Source organism: Schistocerca serialis, chromosome 3 (genome assembly GCF_023864345.2).
Source record: "Schistocerca serialis cubense isolate TAMUIC-IGC-003099 chromosome 3, iqSchSeri2.2, whole genome shotgun sequence".
In the NCBI taxonomy this organism is placed as follows: domain Eukaryota; kingdom Metazoa; phylum Arthropoda; class Insecta; order Orthoptera; family Acrididae; genus Schistocerca; species Schistocerca serialis.
The window spans coordinates 237,355,908-237,370,906 of NC_064640.1; the positions used below are offsets into that span (position 1 = coordinate 237,355,908).

A 14,999-nucleotide genomic window follows, 5' to 3' on the forward strand; every position below is an offset into this window, starting at 1 on the left:
GGAAGGTTATTGATGCAGCAAGTCGTTGGCTGCGATGCCGACCAGTAGGATGGTACCATGCGGGCGTACAGGCCCTCGCAGTAAGCCGGGCTAAGGCCGTCGCACTGAACGGAGATTATGTTGAAAAGTAGCGTATTGTAGCCAAAAGAGTGGGGAATAATATGGTGTATTGGAATCACGAACAAAACCAACCAGCGTTCAGAAAAAAATATGATGCATTGCTTATTGAATGCACCTATAATATTGAAACATGTGCTCTCAACAGTCCTATTTAAAGTACACTACAAGCGATTAAAATTGCTACACCAAGAAGAAATGCAGATGATAAACGGGTATTCATTGGACAAATATATTGTACTAGAACTGGCATGTGATTACACTTTCACGCAGTTTGGGTGCATAGATCCTGAGAAATCAGTACCCAGAACAACCACCTCTGGCCGTAATAACGGCCTTGATACGCCTGCGCATTGAGCCAAACTGAGCTTGGATGGCGTGTACAGGTACAGCTGCCCATGCAGTTTCAACGCGATACCACAGTTCATAAAGAGGAGTGACTGGCGTATTGTGACGAGCCAGTTGCTCGGCCACCATTGACCAGACGTTTTCAATTGGTGAGAGATCTGGAGAATGGGCTGGCCAGGGCAGCAGTCGAACACTTTCTGTATCCAGAAAGGCCCGTACAGGACCTGCAATATGCGGTCGTGCATTATCCTGCTGAAATGTAGGGTTTCACAGGGATCGAATGAAGGGTAGAGCCACGGGTCGTAACACATCTGAAATGTATCATCCAATCTTCAAAGTGCCGTCAACGCGAACAAGAGGTGACCGAGACGTGAAACCAATGGCACCCCATACCATCACGCCGGGTGTTACGCCAGTATGGCGATGACGAATACACGCTTACAATGTGCGTTCACCACAGTGTCGCCAAACACGGATGCGACCATCATGATGCTGTAAACAGATCCTGGATTCATCCGAAAAAATGACGTTTTGCCATTCGTGCACCCAGGTTCGTCATTGAGTACACCATAGCAGACGCTCCTGTCTCTGATACAGCGTCAAGGGTGACCGCAGCCATGGTCTCCGAGCTGATAGTCCATGCTGTTGCAAACATCGTCGAACTGTTCGTGCAGATGGTTGTTGTCTTGCAAACGTCCCCATATGTTGACTAGGGGATCGAGATGTGGCTGCACGACCGTTACAGCCATGCGGATAAGATGCCTGTCATCTCGACTGCTAGTGATACGAGGCCGTTGGGTTCCAGCACGGCGTTCCGTATTACCCTCCTGAACCCATCGATTCCATATTCTGCTAACAGTCATTGGATCTCGGCCAACGCGAGCAGCAATGTCGCGATACGATAAACCGCAATTGCGATAGGCTGCAATCCGACCTTTGTCAAAATCGGAAACGTTATGGTACGCATTTCTCCTCCTTACACGAGGTATCACAACAACGTTTCACCTGGCAACGCCGGCCAACTGCTGTTTGTGTATGAGAAACCGGTTGGAAACTTTCCTCATGTTAGCACGTTGTAGGTGTAGCCACCGGCGCCAACCTTGTGTGAATGCTCTGAAAAGCTAATCATTTTCATATCACAGCATCTTCTTCCTGTCGGTTAAATTTCGCGTCTGTAGCACGTCATCTTCGTGGTGTAGCAATTTTAATGGCCAGTAGTGTAGTTGAGATTTGATAGGAATCGGGTTGCACTGTTCCAGTCACCAATACGCCAACGGGAACCAGGCACTGTGAGCTCTTACTGTGTTAGAACTTCCACTGTACAAAGCAGTGTGCTTACCAGTTCCCTATGAGCTTTTGTAGTAGGAGATTACGTGTACCGTTTAATGGCATAAAGGGGACACAATGGACAGCTATACCATACGTTAATTTCGGAATGTTTACGTAATACTTGTAGTCGGTACATATTTCGAATCTCATACTTGGTGCAAGCTAAACATTGAAAACAGAAAACAATATTTCGAAAATCGACTTGCTGCACGAGATATTTTTGTATTCAAAGGAAACAAATATTTCATTCAGTCCACTAGTTTTCGCGATATGGCGTGATTGGTATGAAGGTATTTCACGGGCGAGAAAATTTCATATGTTTAAGAAATGAAAAAAAAGTCTGTTCCCAATTACAGTTAGATGTAGTTCTTTTTACATACTTTGGAATAGTCTAATGAGTTAACCACACGTGAATTTCAAGCTGCTCCCGTTGTTTTTCTAGGAGATACAGACGATAAAGCGATTTTCTGTCGCCGTGGAAAGTGGGGCGCTGTGGCGGCTGCCTGCATCTTGTACTTGTAGCGAGAACGTCGCAACTTGAGCCTTAAATCCGGATTTTCCTAGGAAGAGGTGTTTTGTGCAGTACGGACAGGACAGGGCGTTTCGCGTTGGCAGGGACGCAAAACTAAAATACATAGCGCATTTGTGTTTTCACAGAAAATAAAACTGCAACCGCATTGACTATTCAGTGCGTACGTGCTGTCCGCAAAGTTCATTGTGTGAAAGCATATTTCTTATAGCAGTTAGTAGAACTTATTTATATTTTGCAAGAAATTAAATTAAAAAATAAACATTTTACAAGTCTTTAACAAACAACAAAAACCTCAGCTACAAACAATCGCAAAGCAGCTTTCATAGCTTCCAGTGAGATTTATACAGCAATTGAAGTATCGAATTTTATACAAAACGTTGCCTTTTTTCGTATTATTTGTTGTATTAGTACTGGTCATCAGTAAGATCATTTAACGAAAATCCGAGCACCTAAGTGACAATGTCACTTGTTTGAGTTACTTCACTAAGAGGTGCTGCAGGTGTGTCAGTGGCTGACCTGAGGAACGGTGCTGATGAGTGCTTTGAGGACGAATGACTTCCATAGTAATTCACAGTAGCTGAACTAGAATCACATTGAAACATGATTTAAGACTTCTCCCTCTGTGACGATTTGGAAAGCTCCGATCTTCGTCTGCGTAATGGGATTTGGCTAAAGTTTTTTCTCGATCATAGCCATGATTTTGAAAAACATATCTATTTCATCTTTGTGTAGTGGTGGATTCGACAGCTCTTCAAGACAGTTTTTAAAGTGCGCTACGTATTTTAGTTTTGCGTCCCTGCCGAAGCAAGACACCCTTCCCTTTTATACTGGGCATAATTCTTGTGCCTAGGAAAATCCGGCTTACACGCCAGATAATAACTATTCCACATTAGACTATAGCCTCTTGGGACAATTCAGTTCGCGGAAAATGCAGCATCTGCTAGAACCAACAAGGCGATGCCTTACATTTGGAGAAATGATCCCCCTACTACCATCATGACAAGAGGTGTCACAGCAGCTTATAGGAGTATCATTTGACGCTGGAGCTACAGCCGAAACAACCAGCATTAGTCCACTTATCACGCTAACAATATGGAGGCTGATGTAGCAGCAATGACTTCGCTAGTCGTTTTGCGTATGTTCACAGAGAACTTTCCTCTAGTCATGTCCCTCTGACGACAGACTTCTCATGGCTTGAACATAAATTTCTAAAATAGTTCCCCTAGAACTTAGAACTACATAAACCTAACTAACCTAAGGACATCACACTCATCCATACCCGAGACAGGATTCGAACGTGCGACCGTAGCAGCAGCGCTGTTCCGGACTGGAGCACATAGAACCGCTCGGCCACAACGGCCGGCTCTGTTACTTCCTCTGCACTTAATCATGGTATTTATAAGGGACATTCAGTTTACTCTCCACTAGTGAGAGCCATTGCATAATGTTGCCCATTAGTAGAACTGGCAAATTCATCGCGTCCCTACAACTGGGTCAGCCTGAAGTTCCGAATAAATTTAATTTGTTAAGAGTGAATTTAGTGTGTCAACCCGAAGACTGATCTACATGTCTCAGGCATAATTGTTCTTGGTGGCTGCAAGTCACTGCTATCCTCAAAAGAAGGGGCGGCCGAGAAATCGGCTCTCGAGCTGTGCCCTAGCTGGCTCGTGTTTCATAGTGCTCAGCCTGGCTGCATACTTCCCCCACTGCCACACCATGCCGTTCGAGCTTGAATAGGGGGGAGACGGGGATGAAGCTAACGCTCCATATTTAGATGGTAATGCAGTTATCCTGCAAACGATTTGATTTCATATTTCTTAAAAACATATATCACAAACGTAACAAATTTTCAGTATTATTTCATTATTTTTGGCACACTGAATACATAATGTTTATCTGGACAATTTCACAGATTTTCGCATTCAGTTTGCCATGCAATCATGACTTAAATAATGGAAAAGAAGGTCTTTGACATACATATGTTGATCAAAATATTGTATCACTTTTGCAACCGCATTATGGATACGCGGAAAATCTTCTTGAGGAAGACAATGTAGACGTCCTGCACAGTTTTAACGTAAAAGGCTTTGTCTTTAAAACGGAGATTACATTACAGATCAATCAGTTCTACATAAAAATTTACTGGGATGCTTTCAACTAATGCGGCAAGCGGTCTCGAAAACAGCTGGGGAACAGATGTAAGACTGGCAGTGTCTTCAAAACGTTAAGGAAAGTGTAGCTGTAATTCTGTCAAGGCCACAACGAAGTCTTCGAACTTCACGTTTTATTTGACGCCAGTGAGCCTAGAGAACGGGATTGCATTTTTTGTCAGAATTTTACCCTTCTACAACGCGATTTTCTTTTTAAATCCATCCCCATCAAATTAGAAATAAGTTGTTTCTCACGTTGCAATGTCTAACTGGCAGCATTGTTCACTGAGGGCAGTCCACTTAAAATGAGAGGTCTGCAATCCGTTCGGGATGCTTTAATTTTCGTTCGTGCACTCCTTTTTTCTTCATAAATTTAACATTAGCGTGTTTTAAAGCTAAAAATCGTTCCAGGCATGCATCTTAACTTAACTATGTGTGTTGGAGTAATATATAAAGTGTCTATACTTTTCGTTCAGTCCCACAGAGAATTGTTGCAGCTGACAGTGGAATAACGCGGGCGGCATCAAAAACTTTACTGTTCGTACCAACAGTTGCTTCACGTCCTCCATGCCTGCAAATTGAGAAAAAGTGGATCTTGATGTACAGAACAACGAATCCCATCTGTCGATCGTTGAAATTTTTTGTTTTTTCATTGTCACCTAAATTTTTGAATTCTTTCTGTATGCTGTTGTAAAGTCGTTTCACAGCAAATTTCCGGTATCCGTCGATTATGCGACTGCGTAATAGACACTGAGAATTCTCATCCTTCTCTTCTGTAATTTCCATTCATTTTTAAAGGCTTGTGATGATACATTGCTAGACTGCCTCTTTCTGTGCAGAATGCCAGTGGACCTGTGAATGTCCTCCATATCACTAACAAATACTGAAGGGTAAACTGCACTGACACCACCATTCAAACTAAGTGTAGTGTGTAGTGCCGATCGAAAAATGCTGCACCGTAATGCTAAATGAAATGTCGCGTTGGTACAGTCCGCCTCCGTAGCTGAGTGGTCAGCGCGTCTCACTTGTATGCAATGGGCGCGGGTTCAATTCCCGGCTGTGTCGGTGATTTTCTTCGCTCGAGACTGGGTATGATGTTGTCCTTATCATCATTTCATCACCATCGATACGCAAGTCGCCCATGTGGCGTCGACTGAAAAGACTTGTAACTCGGCGGCCGAAATTCACCAGGTGGGAACTTCTGGTTATCAATCCCAAAATGGTTCAAATGGCTCTGAGTACTATGCGACTTAACTTCTGAGGTCATCAGTCGCCTAACTAATCAAACCTAACTAACCTAAGGACATCACACACATCTATGCCCGAAGCAGGATTCGAACCTGCGACCGTAGCGGTCGCACGGTTCCAGACTGTAGCGCCTAGAACCGCACGGCCACTCCGGCCGGCCTATCAATGCCATACGATCACTTCATTTTATTGGATACTTCCGATAAGAACCGAGCAAAGCCGAGACAGGCCGAGCCTCGGTATGCACATCAGTCTTTCTTGCGGTTTCGCACGCATTGTTCAGTCTTTCTTTAAAGTGACTCACTTCATTAATTTCCAGGGAATATGCTATTTAAGCTGGAATTCCAACTGTGGTGCAGATTAGCTTTCTACACATATCCAAAATATTTATCGAAGAGGGTAGTGTTAATTTCTAAGAAATTTAGAAATTATTGTTTGAGACTTGGTCATGGAGCCTTAACTATTGGAAAATGTAGATGGTGCTAAGGGCACTGAATAGAAAGGGCAGACCACTCTCAACAGGGCCATCTTAACCACAGTGTTATGGCTTTAAAACCAACCACCAAGTTGTTGCATGATTTTAATGTATTACAGTCTGTTGGCTACAAGGACTGCAGAACAGATTGGTCTCTACCATTTGTAACAGCAGAATAGTGAAAATATACAAACGTACGGCCAGAAAATTTGAGTAGGTTCCAAGGCCAAACAAATTCAAATATTCCAGTTACTTCGAAAATAGGCAAGTAAACCTCCAGAACTGAAAGATAAAGTACATACAATAATACTCGCGGAAAACCAGTAATAACAGAAGAAACGTCTCATAGCCTTGGCAGATCATATTAAATCTAATACTTAGATAAAGTTAACGGAACAGAAGTGTGAAAACATTTCAAGAGAAAGCCCTCCTACTGACACAAAAAATAAGGAACCTCTGGATGAAATCACCAACCATTCATGACACAATGATGTTACAGTAGAACCTAACTCAGTAGCAGGAAAAGAGGCTTCGCAACAAACCACAAAATGCGTTCAGAAGAGGCAAGCCTCAGATTCACAGAATATGGAAATAGATACAAAAAAATGGCTCTGAGCACTATGGGACTTAACATCTGTGGTCATCAGTCCCCTAGAACTTAGAACTACTTAAACCTAACTAACCTAAGGACATCACACACATCCATGCCCGTGGCAGGATTCGAACCTGCGACCGTAGCAGTCCCGCGGTTCCGGACTGAGCGCCTGAACCGCTAGACCACCGCGGCCGGCAAATAGATACAGACCAACAGAACACAATGCGAAGAAAGACAACAAATTAGAACAGCCAACAGAAAATAATCGGAGGAAAAAATATGGTGGATGTTGCCAAGCTATTAGAGCAGCGGTGCGGTAGTAATCTGAAGAGCATCTAGATCGTGCCACTGTGGAGAATAAAATACGCCAAGGAAAAAGATGAGCAACTGATGAAAGGAATGAAACTAACATTTTAGCAGCAGTAACACACACTGCAAATGTCACTAAGAGGGATCTCGGAAGTACGAAAAGGATCAATCAAACGAGTGCTCTGCGCACACTAAATTCAGTCACATTTTATCCTCTTCGCACTTAGCTGCATCTACAGCTTTATGGCAATGACTACCAAAAATGGTTACAGTTCTCCGAATGTTATCTACGAAAAGTGCAAAGTGATGCGACATATCTATGCAAAATTTTGTTTGAAGACTGAGCATCATTTACAAGCCATCGGCTAGTCATTCTTTGCAATGTGCATTAATCGACAGTTGAAAACTCACACTAACTCAAAGAAGAGGATAAAAATAACGCTCTTGGTATGTCAAAGTTTGGTGCGTGTTTTTCAAGACCAGCACCATTGGTTCCTATTTTACTGATGGAAATCTGATTAGACTCAATTATCTTGAGTTCCTATGATATGCTGCTATCGCATGTATTGGAAGACATCCCACTCTACAAAGGCAATCAGAGTGGTACTAACACGACGGATATCTCTCCAACTGTGCACATGAAATGACACACCCTCTTAAGAGAACATTTGGAGAACCATGGAATGAAATTTCCTGGCAGATTAAAACTGTGTGCCGGACCGAGACTCGAACTCGGGACCCGAGTCCGGTCCAGCACACAGTTTTAATCAGCCAGGATGTTTCATATCAGCACACTTCGCTGCAGAGTGAAAATCTCATTCTGGAAACATCCCTTAGGCTGTGGCTAAGCCATGTCTCCGCAATATTCTTTCTTCCAGGAGTGCTAGTTCTACTAGGTTTCGCAGGAGAGCTTCTGTGAAGTTCGGAAAGTAGGAGGCGAGGTACTGGCGGAAGTAAAGCTGTGAGGAAGGGCGTGAGTCGTGCTTGGGTAGCTCAGTTGGTAGAGCACTTGCCCGTGGAAGGCAAAGGTCCCGAGTTCGAGTCTCGGTCCGGCACACAGTTTTAGTCTGCCAGGAAGTTTCATATCAGCGCACACTCCGCTGCAGAGTGAAAGTCTCATTCTGGAACCATGGAATGGTCGTTCAGGAAACGCAAAGTGGTCTACACACTCATCAAGCTTAACACCTCTACAGTTCTATCTGTAGTGGAAATTAAGAGATCTGTTAGGAAACATAGACGACCCCAGAAGGCATGAAATACCTTATAAAATGGGTCTATGCTGCCATTAACTTCAGATGAAATTCGGCGTGCATGCAGTATTGTTTCTCCAGACCGATCTGGGTAGCTCAGTGGTCAGCACACTGGACTCGTATTCGGGAGGACGACGGTTCAAACCCGTCCCTGGCCATCTTGATTTAGGTCTTCCGTTATTTCCCCGAATCGCTTAAAGCAAATGCCGCCATGGTTCCTTGTAAAGGGCACGGTCGATTTCCTTCTCCATCTTTCCCCAATCCGAGCTTCTGCTCCGTCTCTAATGACCTCTTTGTCGACGGAACTTTAAGCTCTTATCTCCTGTTTTTTTCTTTATAGTTATTTTAATACCTTTACAATGAAGATAGGCCGGCAGCGGCCTATCTACGCCGCTCTTCGGTCACAGTGAACACATACAGGAAACAGAAAAACAGAAAAAGAAACAAACATGGTGGACAGAAACGGGACACAGTCATAGTAAAAATAAATGAAGCCGTTCACTGACGTACGGATTGGATAAAAAACGTTCATCACTGTACACAACGGGGAAGAACGAGTTTACACACGTGAACCGAGGAGCACAAACGGAGAGACACTGAAGCACTAACAGGAAGACACACACGAGCACTGGCGACGACCTCCGGCGCACAAAGCCGGGGACCTGCCAAAGGGAAGAGGTGCGGATAGGAGGGAGAGGGGGAGTGTGTTGATGTCAGTGGGAGAGGAGAAGGGAGGGGGAGGGGAGAGGGTGGGTGGGGTTGTGGAAGCCCGGGGGGGGGGGGGGGTCGTAACTCCTGTTTCTCTAGAATCACTTTATAGCGTATAGCAACGCTTGAGGTCAACATTTTGAGTACTTTGTCTGACAGCCTGATAACGGATACACGAACCGTACTTGAGTTACGTGTTTGCTTACATTTGGTGTAATAGGGCGACGTTTGTGGAACGTCTTCTGTGACTGCGGGACAGTGGTTTGTGGCGCTATTATCATGATACTATTTGATCAATCATTTACATATTTTGCAGTTGAAGTGCTCTTAGAAGCTTGTTTCAAACGCAGCAAAAAAATACATAGTTCTATTAGAAAAAATAAAGTCGTTGTCGTGATTCGACAACTACAAACGATGAAGATCACTTGTGAACGTCAGGAAATTCGCCGTATTATATAACTTGGCCAAAAACGCACCTCACTATATTTATTCATTCTGAATATATTTGGGGTGGCCTGTCTTAGCTGTCATACTCTGTACACACACACACACACACACACACACACACACACACACCTTCCGAAATCGAGGTGCGACGTAGCTCTGATCGTGAGCGTCATACATTATCTCTCTATTCAGAACCCCCAGTAACAGAGGGTTAAAGGTACTTCTCTCCAAGATAAAATGATAGAACTGGAAATTTTGACGGGAAGTGGCACAGGCGAGAGTGTTTTTATACCCCGAATCCCTCTTATCCCTAACATTTTACCATTTCTCTTTAAACGTGTATAATTCTTGGTGAGCTTATGTTATGCCATGACCATAAACGAAGTGCAATGCCAGACGCTACATGTTGTTTTTCACGCTACCAGTTCTATGTGGTTGTTATCCATGTCAGAGGAGCAAACAATGTCATCATTCACCATTCACTTGCCCAATCATAGTACTTCAAACGTCGTGGGCAAAGAAGCTTTATAAGCCAAAAATAAAAACTTGTATGAAGTCTCCGTCAGAGCTATAAATAAATACCCGAGCAAGGCAGGGTTTGCCAGCTAGTGTTAAATAAGTCACGTAAGTTTCAGAGTAGTGCTGTTTCGTGTGCATGATGAACAACTAAGTGGGACATTCCAAAATGTTTTACTCTTTTTTATGTATGTGAACTAAATCTCATTTTCTTCGTAAATAAAAGTTATTTTTTTAATTCCGAGCCAGGAACGGTTTGCAGAGAAAATTGTGAATAATATGTTCCTTCGTGAAAGTCACTAACTCTTCTCACTGGATGGACTTCGACTGAACATTCAGAAAACGCAGTATAATCTGCTTCTTCCTGCAGAAAGTGTTACATTATTGATTCAAGTAAGTTAATAATTTTTAACATTTTTATATTCTTATATATACGAGTAAGTCACTATCATGAAGAAGAGCTGAAGATAAAATTTCTTTTTTGAACAAGTAGTTTCGTTCCACAGTCCATCATCAGGTTCTCACATGAAAACATTTAAAACATCATACTAGGTGATACAATCAGTGGCGTCAAATAAAAAAAATTCACGAATTCGTCACTGTTGCGAAATGTCAAAAAATTACATCGTCTATCTACAGCAATAATAAAACTGCAAAACCGTCGCATCTGCCAGTTTGTCTGTTTGAACGCGATAAACTACTAGAAGAATTTTCATGTGGTTTTCACAGGTAACTTGAGCGTAGCTTGGGACAAGATGTAGGCTTTCTTTAATCAAAATCAGAACACACAAAAAAGATATCGCAATTTAAAGTTTTATCTAATATCATCTGCTCAGCTTAGTATTTTGGATGTTTAATCATCAAGGTGTGGTACGCCAAAGCACCAATAGATAGCACTGTTAGTTTCATAACAGACCAAAAATACAAATTCACAGCGAATTCATGCGCCTAGGTATACCGATTTACTGATTTCACTTAAAAACTTAACGACACCACTTTGCTTCTTTCAGTCGGTTATATTTACATTCTTCGCTAGGAGAATCGGATTTATTCAGTTTGATTTGTGATTTGTATACCACTCATAACACTTTGGTTCCATTTTCTTACGAATAAAAATGCCTAGAAAATGGTCGATTCCTTGCAAATACGTCAGAATGACTGAAAGCCTGAAGATTACACAGTCACAAGAATCCAATGAAAATCATGAGGTGAGACTCGATTTGACTCGAGAACATCAGGCGTTAACTCGTTCTTTAGAAACTCCTTCCGAAAGCAAGGCACGACATAACTCTGATCGAGAGCATCATGCGTTATCTCGCTACTCAAAACCCTTTGCTGTCAGAGGCTCAAAGTTACTTCTCCCTTCGTAACATCGTTGATGGGAAGTGACATGGGCGATCGAGTTTTTATACCTTATATCCCGCTTATTCCTAACACTTTACCAATTCTTTTTACACGTGTGCAGTTCCCGGTGAGCTCATGTAATGCCATGACCATAAACAATGCACAAGGGCAGACGCCGCATGTTGTGAGCGTGGACTTTAGTGTTACTTGATTTTCGCACAACTAGCTCTACATGGCTGTCGCCCATGTTAGTGAAGCAAACCAGACCTTCAGCCAGGTACCCAATCATACTGCTTTAAATGTTGTGTAGAAAGAAGCTTTACAAGTCAAAAATAAATTTCACATGTATGAAGCCTCGGACACTGCTATAAATAAATACCTGGGCAACACCGGATTTCTCAGCTAGTCAATCATAAAAATATGCAATACAGTGCACTCACTTTTATTATATTAACAGTCAGCATTAACATTACAAATGGAGGCATTCTACGTTGCGTACTAAGAAGGCTTCCAATCGTAATCCTGATGCTGACTGTTAAGATACCTTGAATGAGGGCACCGCTCTGCACATTTTTATAATTAACGATGTAAGTTTTTACTATTTCACACAAAGACGAATTCATGGAGGTTATTATTTGACACCAATTATTCTATCACTTAGTATGATGATATAAATGTCTTTATATCGGAATCTGACGATGATCTGGGGATCCAATGTGGTTGTTCAATGAAGGAGTTTTATCAGCAGGTCTTGGGGGTAAGTCATGACATTTTTTTAATATTTAAGGGTTGTGGAGCATCACCTTCCTAAATTGTAAGTCACTAATATTAAAGTTATGAATGCAGAGTGTTATAGGTTTTTGGAGACACATGGTGATTAGAAGTTTAAGGCCGGCCGCGGTGGTCTAGCGGTTCTAGGCGCTTAGTCCGGAGCCGCGCGACTGCTACGGTCGCAGGTTCGAATCCTGCCTCGGGCATGGATGTGTGTGATGTCCTTAGGCTAGTTAGGTTTAAGTAGTTCTAAGTTCTAGGGGACTGATGACCATAGATGTTAAGTCCCATAGTGCTCAGAGCCATTTGAACCATTTTTTAGAAGTTTAATTTGATAATCATCATACATGGATCTTAAAGGTAAAGTTATTACGAACCAAAAGGTTCGATCGAATACAACAGATCTTTTAGCCAGCATGATGCTATTGGAGTTGGTATGCCGTTGCCTTCCTCCGACCTAAGACCTGATGTGCCCGCCGGCCGCGGTGGTCTCGCGGTTCTAGACGCTCAGTCCGGAACCGCGCGACTGCTACGGTCGCTGGTTCGAATCCTGCCTTGGCCATGGATGTGTGTGATGTCCTTAGGTTAGTTAGGTTTAAGTAGTTCTAAGTTCTAGGGGACTGATGACCACAGATGTTAAGTCCCATACTGCTCAGAGCCATTTGAACCATTTTTGAACCTGATGTGCCCAGCCAGTGACAGGAGGACTTACAGTTTAACGAGTACTGTGAACCACGGTGTAACTGATCATTTTTCATATTATTGCCACAGGTTTAAGAAGTAATAAGTGATAAATAAAAATCCAAGGATTAACGGGGGAACGAAGCCGAGACTTACGGATCCGCAGTCTGGCACTTCACAACTGAGTCTTGTTGTTGTTGTGGTCTTCAGTCCTGAGACTGGTTTGATGCAGCTCTCCATGCTACTCTATCCTGTGCAAGCTTCTTCATCTCCCAGTACCTACTGCAACCTACATCCTGCTGAATCTGCTTAGTGTATTGATCTCTTGGTCTCCCTCTACGATTTTTACCCTCCACGCTGCCCTCCAATGCTAAATTTGTGATCCCTTGATGCCTCAAAACATGTCCTACCAACCGATCCCTTTCTCTAGTCAAGTTGTGCCACAAACTTCTCTTCTCCCCAATCCTATTCAATACCTCCTCATTAGTTACGTGATCTACCCACCTTATCTTCAGCATTCTTCTGTAGCACCACATTTCGAAAGCTTCTATTCTCTTCTTGTCCAAACTGGTTATCGTCCATGTTTCACTTCCATACATGGCTACACTCCATACAAATACTTTCAGAAACGACTTCCTGACACTTAAATCTATACTCGATGTTAACAAATTTCTCTTCTTCAGAAACGATTTCCTTGCCATTGCCAGTCTGCATTTTATATCCTCTCTACTTCGACCATCATCAGTTATTTTACTCCCTAAATAGCAAAACTCCTTTACTACTTTAAGTGTCTCATTTCCTAATCTAATCCCCTCAGCATCACCCGATTTAATTTGACTACATTCCATTATCCTCGTTTTGCTTTTGTTGATGCTCATCTTATATCCTCCTTTCAAGACACTGTCCATTCCGTTCAACTGCTCTTCCAAGTCCTTTGCTGTCTCTGACAGAATTACAATGTCATCGGCGAACCTCAAAGTTTTTACTTCTTCTCCATGAATTTTAATACCTACTCCGAATTTTTCTTTTGTTTCCTTTACTGCTTGCTCAATATAGAGATTGAATAACATCGGGGAGAGGCTACAACCCCGTCTCACTCCTTTCCCGACCACTGCTTCCCTTTCATGCCCCTCGATTCTTATAACTGCCATCTGGTTTCTGTACAAATTGTAAATAGCCTTTCGCTCCCTGTATTTTACCCCTGCCACCTTCAGAATTTGAAAGAGAGTATTCCAGTTAACGTTGTCAAAAGCTTTCTCTAAGTCTACAAATGCTAGAAACGTAGGTTTGTCTTTTCTTAATCTTTCTTCTAAGATAAGTCGTAAGGTTAGTATTGCCTCACGTGTTCCAACATTTCTACGGAATCCAAACTGATCTTCCCCGAGGTCCGCTTCCACCAGTTTTTCCATTCGTCTATAAAGAATTCGCGTTAGTATTTTGCAGCTGTGACTTATTAAACTGATAGTTCGGTAATTTTCACATCTGTCAACACCTGCTTTCTTTGGTATTGGAATTATTATATTCTTCTTGAAGTCTGTGGGTATTTCGCCTGTCTCATACATCTTGCTCACCAGATGGTAGAGTTTTGTCAGGGCTGGCTCTCCCAAGGCCATCAGTAGTTCTAATGGAATGTTGTCTACTCCCGGGGCCTTGTTTCGACTCAGGTCTTTCAGTGCTCTGTCAAACTCTTCACGCAGTATCTTATCCCCCATTTTATCTTCATCTACATCCTCTTCCATTTCCATAATATTGTCCTCAAGTACATCGCCCTTGTATAAACCCTCTATATACCCCTTCCACCTTTCTGCCTTCCCTTCTTTGCTTAGAACTGGGTTGCCATCTGAGCTCTTGATATTCATACAAGTGGTTCTCTTCTCTCCAAAGGTCTCTTTAATTTTCCTGTAGGCAGTATGTATCTTACCCCTAGTGAGACAAGCCTCTACATCCTTACATTTGTCCTCTAGCCATCCCTGCTTAGCCATTTTGCACTTTCTGTCGATTTCATTTTTGAGACGTTTGTATTCCCTTTTGCCTGCTTCATTTACTGCATTTTTATATTTTCTCCTTTCATCAATTAAATTCAATATTTCTTCTGTTACCCAAGGATTTCTATTAGCCCTCGTCTTTTTACCTACTTGATCCTCTGCTGCCTTCACTACTTCATCCCTCAGAGCTACCC

At 42.6% G+C, this 14,999-nt stretch overlaps 1 protein-coding gene and 2 non-coding genes across 3 annotated transcripts in view; 1 reads left to right on the forward strand and 2 right to left on the reverse strand.

Moving 5' to 3' along the window:
* Positions 1-14,999, reverse strand: part of LOC126470772 (alkaline phosphatase-like) — a 691,314-nt gene that overhangs the window by 107,989 nt on the left and 568,326 nt on the right. The gene's annotated exons all lie outside the window — the stretch shown is intronic.
* Positions 7,768-7,881, reverse strand: LOC126472285 (small nucleolar RNA snR44). Its single transcript, XR_007586404.1, has one exon. It is a non-coding gene; the product is annotated as a small nucleolar RNA snR44 (small nucleolar RNA).
* Positions 8,085-8,159, forward strand: Trnap-ugg (transfer RNA proline (anticodon UGG)). Its single transcript has one exon. It is a non-coding gene; the product is annotated as a tRNA-Pro (tRNA).